Source organism: Gavialis gangeticus, unplaced genomic scaffold, assembly GCF_001723915.1.
Source record: "Gavialis gangeticus isolate Ggan-Ray unplaced genomic scaffold, GavGan_comp1, whole genome shotgun sequence".
Taxonomy (NCBI): domain Eukaryota; kingdom Metazoa; phylum Chordata; order Crocodylia; family Gavialidae; genus Gavialis; species Gavialis gangeticus.
Genome location: NW_017729032.1, coordinates 4,974,134 through 4,981,140, shown reverse-complemented (window position 1 = coordinate 4,981,140; position 7,007 = coordinate 4,974,134). Strand labels below are relative to the sequence as shown.

Genomic DNA, 7,007 nt, shown 5'->3' with positions numbered 1-7,007 from the left:
CCCCAATGCCTGCTGGTCCCCCCTGACTAGTTTGTAATAGGCCACTAGATCCCCCCTCAGCCTTCTCTTGTGGAGGCTGAACGGGTTCAGGTCCCCTAGCCTCTCCTCGTAGGGCCTGCCCTGCTGCCCCCTGATCATGCGAGTGGCCCTCCTCTGGACCCTCTCCATGTTGTCCACATCCCTCCTGAAGTGCGGTGCCCAGAACTGGACGCAGTACTCCAGCTGTGGCCTGACCAGTGTCGTATAGAGGGGGAGGATCCCCTCCTTGGACCTGCTCGAGATGCATCTGTGTTGTCTACTTCTGACCTTTTTTTTTCTCTCCCCCTCCCCTGCTTTACCATTTGTCTTGCTTATCTCTACCTATTTACATGTTCACTGACATCCCTCCATACTTTTAGCTTTTCTCATTCCTTGGTGTCAGACCAGCAGAGACTCCCTGTGCCCCATGAAGGGTGACTGTGCCCAAAAGCTTGCTAAGAACTTTTTTCCAATTACTTAGCTGATCGAATAAAAGATACTGCGTCTACTCAAAGAATCTCTCCTGACAGTGTTCTTAGACCAACACAGCTACAACCAAATACTCGGCAACACGAATGCTCTAAGTTGGGTTTTTACCAAAGGTACCGAGCATCAGCTGGGATCTCGGGTTCTGTGGTGCTCACAACCCGATGTGAGCATTGAATGCCTGATTTTTACATTTAAATGGGAACTTGTTGACCTGTGGGTGCATCTGTCCCTCAGACTTGCTGACTGCTGCAGTGCTAAGCTGTAGCCCTAGACAGATGCCTGAAAATTGTCTTGAAACAAAAAATCCTTGATACAAAAAAATCAACAGACTAAATATAGACATTGGATTTATGACACATTATAACCTCCCTAATACCTGACTCCCCAGGTACCTCTTCACTATTTACCAGCTACATTTATTCCCCTTTCTCCCTCTCCACCCCAGCCTGTCTCTCACTGACTCCTGTCACAGGCCTGCTGGGCACTGTGAGTGTCTCAATTTTATCACAGGCCAACTGGGCTGTTTGATTCAGTTTCGGATCAAGGAGGCAAAGTTGGGAGTGAAGTAAAGGCAAATTTATAGCTTACACACAACAGTTAACAGAAAGATAAATGCGATAAGCAGATAATGCAGTATTAAAGAGCTAATAGTAAATAACAGATAATAACAACAGATAGATCAATTCTGTTGCAGGTCAACTGGGCACTGCGAGGGTATTAGCCATTGGGCTGTTCAAAACAACAGACAGACAGACATGGGTTGACAACTTATTGACAGTCCCTTAATGCCCAGTACATGTCAAGTGATTCCAGCGAAGTGAGGCGTCCCTGATTGACGCTATCAGAGGGATTACTGGGGAAGGTCCCTTGATCAGGATCCAATCCTCACTCGCACCAGGAGTCCGGGGTCCAGGCGTGGAACAGAAATGACCATTCTGTTCCCTCCTTCCTGCTGATCACCTGACACACACACTTTGTATACCTAGTCTTATGCTAATCTGTTGGCTTTAGAGCCACTCACAATGTTGCCCTATGGGATTGAAAGGTGTTAAAAAATATAAAAGGTTACTACCCAGACTCGGGTTTATCCAATAAGCAAATTATAATGCAGCACCTTTAGGTTTGAAATAGACATTGCTCTGCCTAAGCCCCAACCCCTTTAGGTTTCGTTTGAATACGCTTTCTTGGGATGTACTTTCCTGGAATGTGTTGGGTGTGCCAAGCAGTTGGATCCAGTTTTTGATCATCAAAGCTGAACCCTGAGCAGAAACCATTATGTCAGCTAATCTCACATCTACGGCTTTGCCTATGGGGCCCAGTCAGTTCCACGAACAGTTAATTTTATCATTTTGGTTAAACTTATGACAGACAAGTTACATTTGCAGTTTACAAACTTACACACTTTATACTAACCAATATTACCTGTTTAGGCAAAATACGAAATGCCTCTAAGAAGCATATATTTATTGCTTATTAATCTGTCTGGTTCTGGGTGTCACAGACTCCTCTATTTACATCTTTGCTGACTGCCTTTCTTGCATGCAGCCCAGCATCGGGCTTCTTTACTATTCAGTCCACCCAGGAAGAGCACACACCAACTGCAGATGCTTCCTCAGCCTGATAAAGGGTATTTATACCCAAAAGCTTGCTACGAAGAACTTTGCCAAGTATGTGAGTTGGTTGGGTATCAGATTTACCCAAATAACCTTGCCTGAAAATTGTCTAACACTTAACTCACGAATCCTGTTCATCCTCTTTGTGCGAACTGTTACATCCTCCCTGCTGCTGTTGATGGTGAAAGGAGTTGGGCCAACAGCTTAATTCGGTGATTCTCAACTGATGCCATGCAATCCTTAGGGTGCCGCACAATATTAGCAGTGCTAGGCCTGCAAACACTTATATGTGACTCATAAGATAAACCTAGAGATCTCAAATGGGAATCCACAGTGTCAAAATCATCTTGGCCTGTTGTGGGCTTCCTGAGTTCTTTGCAACAGAAGAATCACTCTAGTATTTTCTGTACTCAAAAAACGAGTGGAACTAAGAGCTGGTACTTCCCAAGGGGATCTAAAAAGTTTGAGAACCACTTTGGGCCATGTTTTTAAGCACATGTTGCCCCTCCTTTAGTTCAAACCTGTTTCATAATTTTTAGGGGCTGAAGCATGTAAACCTTTTGTTGCTGTCACCATTAGATTTTTCTTTTTCCATCATGCAGCTGCTCTCATATCAGTTTCCCAAATGTGCTCCTAATAAATTGCATCTGGTCCAGACTGATCCCATGCTTTTGAATCCCGGAGTGATACCATTTTCTCATAGGCACAGCCTTTGCTTGCTGCAGCATCAGAAAGTAATTCCTAGAGCGTCACTTGCCTAAACAAGCTCCCACAATTTGATTGACGCTTAGTTAACATGCCCTTCTTCCTACCAGGCAGCTCTCTAGGGCTGTATTTCACAGTCTCCAGGGCAAACTCTTGACTTATTTTCTTTACCTGACTCAGTCGGGTCAGGTCCATCACTGCTTATGCTTATTAATGGCTTCTCACTAGACGTGAAGAAAGTATGATGGCCTCAGAACTTGCTCTGATCTCTCAATACATCTTAAGGAAGTTCATTTGGATAATAACTATACTGGGAATTAAAAATAAGGCTCTTGTAAGACAACTACCTTGCAGTCCCAAGCCCTTTTGTGTAACCTACACCTGTACAGGCTTTACAGCAGCAGCGAAGACCCATTCCCAGAGGTGCATCATTATTGCTTGTTTCTGTGTACACCCCAACTGCTTGGCTCTAAGATACAAGCTGCAATAAGTTGGGTATGTTTCAAAGCAAACCCAAGGGAAAATAGCAAATGGTGAAATCAACTGGGCTTGCTTGAGCTTTGTTTAGGACAGCTTGAGTGATTCTTAACCATTACTTTTATTCCCCTCCTTTACTTTCCTCACCGTCTGTTGTGGTATGTGTCAGGCAAGTGCAAACACCAGCTAGAGCTGCTAATGTTTTCCTGAACAAATACCCCCTAGGCTAGTGGTTCCAAACCAGGGGTGCCCAAGCCCCAGCCCATGGACTAGATGTGGCCTATGGAGCTGTGTGATCTGGCCTGTGGGGCTCCCAACAGCTCTGGAAATTTGGCAGAGGAGGAACAGTGGCAATTATCACTGCTACTGCTCCCCTGCTGCCAAATTTCCAAGCCCCACAGATGTCATGGCCCCATGCTCTGAATTTAGTTGGCATAGTTGGAGCCAAGGCAGCGGACCTGATCCATCATGAAGGCTGGGGCTGAAGTGGTGGGCCTAATCTGCCACATGTAGGGCCAGGGCACTGGGTGAGGCTGCGGGGTTGGGGCCAGAGCTGGGGCAGTGGACCTGAACAAGGTGCACAAACCAAGCGGTGCCAGATCAGGCCCACAGACTGACCCAGCACCACTCCTCCAGCCCACGGGGCCCAAACTGTTCTAAACCCCTTTAATCATGCAACCTGCCCCCCTCCTCAGCCCCACATGCAGCACTGCAGCCCACCTCCTACATGGGCCAGTAGCCAGGTATGCCACAAACACCTGCACCACCTCTGGACTAGAAGCAGTATAGCCAAGTTTGTGCAGCACTATCCCCAAACCAATTAGTGCTGCCTGTCAGCAAAGCTAATTTGCCTACCCACAGCTACACCCTAAAGGTGATTTCCAACTCCATCCCCTCCAGCCCTAGTATCTACCTTTGCAACCCAGCAGTGGTCCTGCAAGGCTTGCTGGTTGCGAAGTGCTGCTCCGGTACAAATTTCATTAATGCTCTAGAGCAGGGGTGTCAAACTCAGCTGGGGCCCCAGATTGGATCTGGTCCAGCCTGAGGCATGAGGGCTACCACAGTGGCCACTGCACGTGTGGTGGCAAGGGGTCCGGGGGGTAGCAACTCCAAGGGCAGCAGTGGCAAGCAAAGTTTGCTACTGACGGCCATGCCCCCAGCATCTGGTAGCTCGCTGGTAGCCCAGTGAGCCGGAGAGAGGCTCTGCAGGCCAAATCTGGCCCACAGTCTGAATGCTTGATACCCCTGCTCTAGGGTACTGGTTCTCAACCCTTTCTAGGCTCAAGTCTCCTCAGAAAATGTCAGCTCTTCACTTTCACTCATTTTTTGACTATGGAAAATACAATACAAAATACAGAGCAATTCTGTAGCAAAGAACTGAAGGAGGCTGCAACAAGACAGTATGGTTTTGGCACTGTGGGTGCCAACTGGAAACCTTTGGGTTTATCTTGTCAGTTACGGGTAGACGTTTGCACACCGAATTGTGCTAATAACACAGAGTACCCTTAAAAGGATCCCATGCCACCCTGGTTGAGACTCACTGCTCTAAAGAGCAGAAGGTTGCTTTGATGTTGTTCAAGACTTTACTTGCGTGTACTTGTAAGAAACCAAACCAAACTCAAAAGGAGGTGACGTTTGTGTTGGTGAACTAACGAATCCACAAGTGAAAGTAGTTGTTTTTCAAAGTATGGCTGCAGCTAGGGAAAGCGTCATCCCACTGAGTCAGACACAACAAACCATTTGTCTCAGTAGACATCACAGCGTGGCAGAACCCCATTTATTTTGGCTATTGCAGCACAGCGTATGGTTAGCAGAAGGTCAGTGGTCCATCGAATAACTTCAGCAGCAGTAGTTGCAGTAGGGCGTTGGTGATACACAGTCTCTGGGTGGCAGGCAGCCCCTATAGGATTCATCATAAGAGAGTCGGGAACTTTGAAATGTTCTTGTTAGCGCACAAATATCCTGAGCTTGGCACTGCGTCCGTTATTGCAAATGTCCAGTGAGAGGATATTTCATGGTAACAACGTTTAAAACATAGGTGATATCATCATCATCTTTACTACTACTACTATATCTTTGCTCTATTAAACATCTCCAAACTTTAGTACAAAAAGAATAGGAGACTGGTTTGCCTTCTGAATGTATTATTATTATTACCTCTGTCTATTGTGTCGGTGCCTAGTGTAACATTCCCCCACGCATTGCTCATGGGTGATACTTTATTTGCAAGACCCTCCAATGTTGCTTACTGCCATGAGCAATTTTGCTTTCCAGTTTCTTCAGGCTGACATCAAAGTCTGACATCAGCCACAGGGTGTTATTCAGTGCTGTTGTTTGTAGACCAGGGAGGTTTGGGACTGATGACCTACAGCCACAATGAGAGTTAAGAGCCCTACTGTGCTGTGTGCGCACACGCCCCAAATTTTGTTCTGCTTCCACAAGCTTCTAATAGAAATAACAAGTGATCTTGGAACTATTCAACCGCTTAACATCAAATTGTTGTGATGTCTGTGTGTTTCTTATTTTAGTATGAAAATTAATGGAGTATCGTTACACAGCAGCTTTCAGCCTGGATGATTCCAAACTACAGTACACATGGCACATGCATATAGTAAAGTAGCCAATGGGATCCAATGCAAGCCTTGCCTCCACAGACCTTTGCCTTAGCCAAAATCCCAGTCTAAAGAGATGGGATCTCCAGTGTCTGCACACAGCAGCAAAGAGGGCTAGATTTTAAGGCCTCATCTAAAAGCTGGAGCTAACAATATTGGAGACATTTGAGTCATTGTGAAGTGAACCCCTTTTTAAAAAGTTCTTCAAAGAAGGAAGTGAAAAAATCCAGTAAAATGCATACAGCACAAGTTGTCTATCATGGAAAGAAAGGCTGAGACTTTCCTTCCAGGATTTGAGCCAAGGGTGCCTGACAGCTCTGGGTGATAACACCAGTTAAATGAGGCTGATAATCACTTGGATTTTGGGGGAAAGAAGAGGGGCGATATATGGCCCTGCTCTATTGAAGTCTCATCTCTAAGGGTGTGTGCTCACGTACTAAGTCAACTTAAAATAAGGCGATTTAACCAAGACAACTTAAGCCACATCAGAGCATATACAGGTACAGCTCATTGACATGGTAGTAGCCATCTTGTGAGCTAAGTCAATTTAACTAATGCAACTCAAGATAACACACCTCAAAGGTTTATTATCTTGCACCGCATTTAAATTGACTCTGCTCCACATTTGTGTGTACTCTCTGACAATTAAGTTTCATAGTTTCATAGTTGGTCGGGTCGGAAGGGACCTGAGCAGATCATCGAGTCCGACGCCCTACCATGGCAGGAAACAGTACTGGGGTCAAATGACCCCAGCAAGGTGTTCATCTAACCTCCTCTTAAAAACCCCCAGGGTAGGAGCCTGCACCACTTCTCTTGGAAGTTGGTTCCAGATCCTAGCTACTCTGACCGTGAAGTAGCGCCTCCTGATATCTAGCCTAAATCTACCCTCTGCCAACTTGTGACCATTATTCCTGGTCACTCCTGGTAGTACTTGGGGGAGCAGGGACTCCCCCAGTGCCTGCTGGTCCCCTCCGACTAGTTTGTAACAGGCCACTAGATCCCCCCTCAGTCGTCTCTTGTGGAGGCTGAACAGGTTCAGGTCCCATAGCCTCTCCTCGTAGGGCCTGCCCTGCTGCCCCCTGATCATGCGAGT

The 7,007-nt window shown here is 46.4% G+C and overlaps 1 protein-coding gene across 1 annotated transcript in view; it reads right to left on the bottom strand.

Moving 5' to 3' along the window:
• Window positions 1-5,057: 5,057 nt before the first annotated feature.
• THRSP (thyroid hormone responsive) overlaps window positions 5,058-7,007 on the bottom strand; it is a 3,492-nt gene continuing 1,542 nt past the window's right edge. Inside the window, exon 2 of the mRNA XM_019524984.1 lies at window positions 5,058-5,202. The gene's annotated coding sequence lies outside the window, so the exon portion shown is untranslated. The remainder of the gene's footprint in view (window positions 5,203-7,007) is intronic.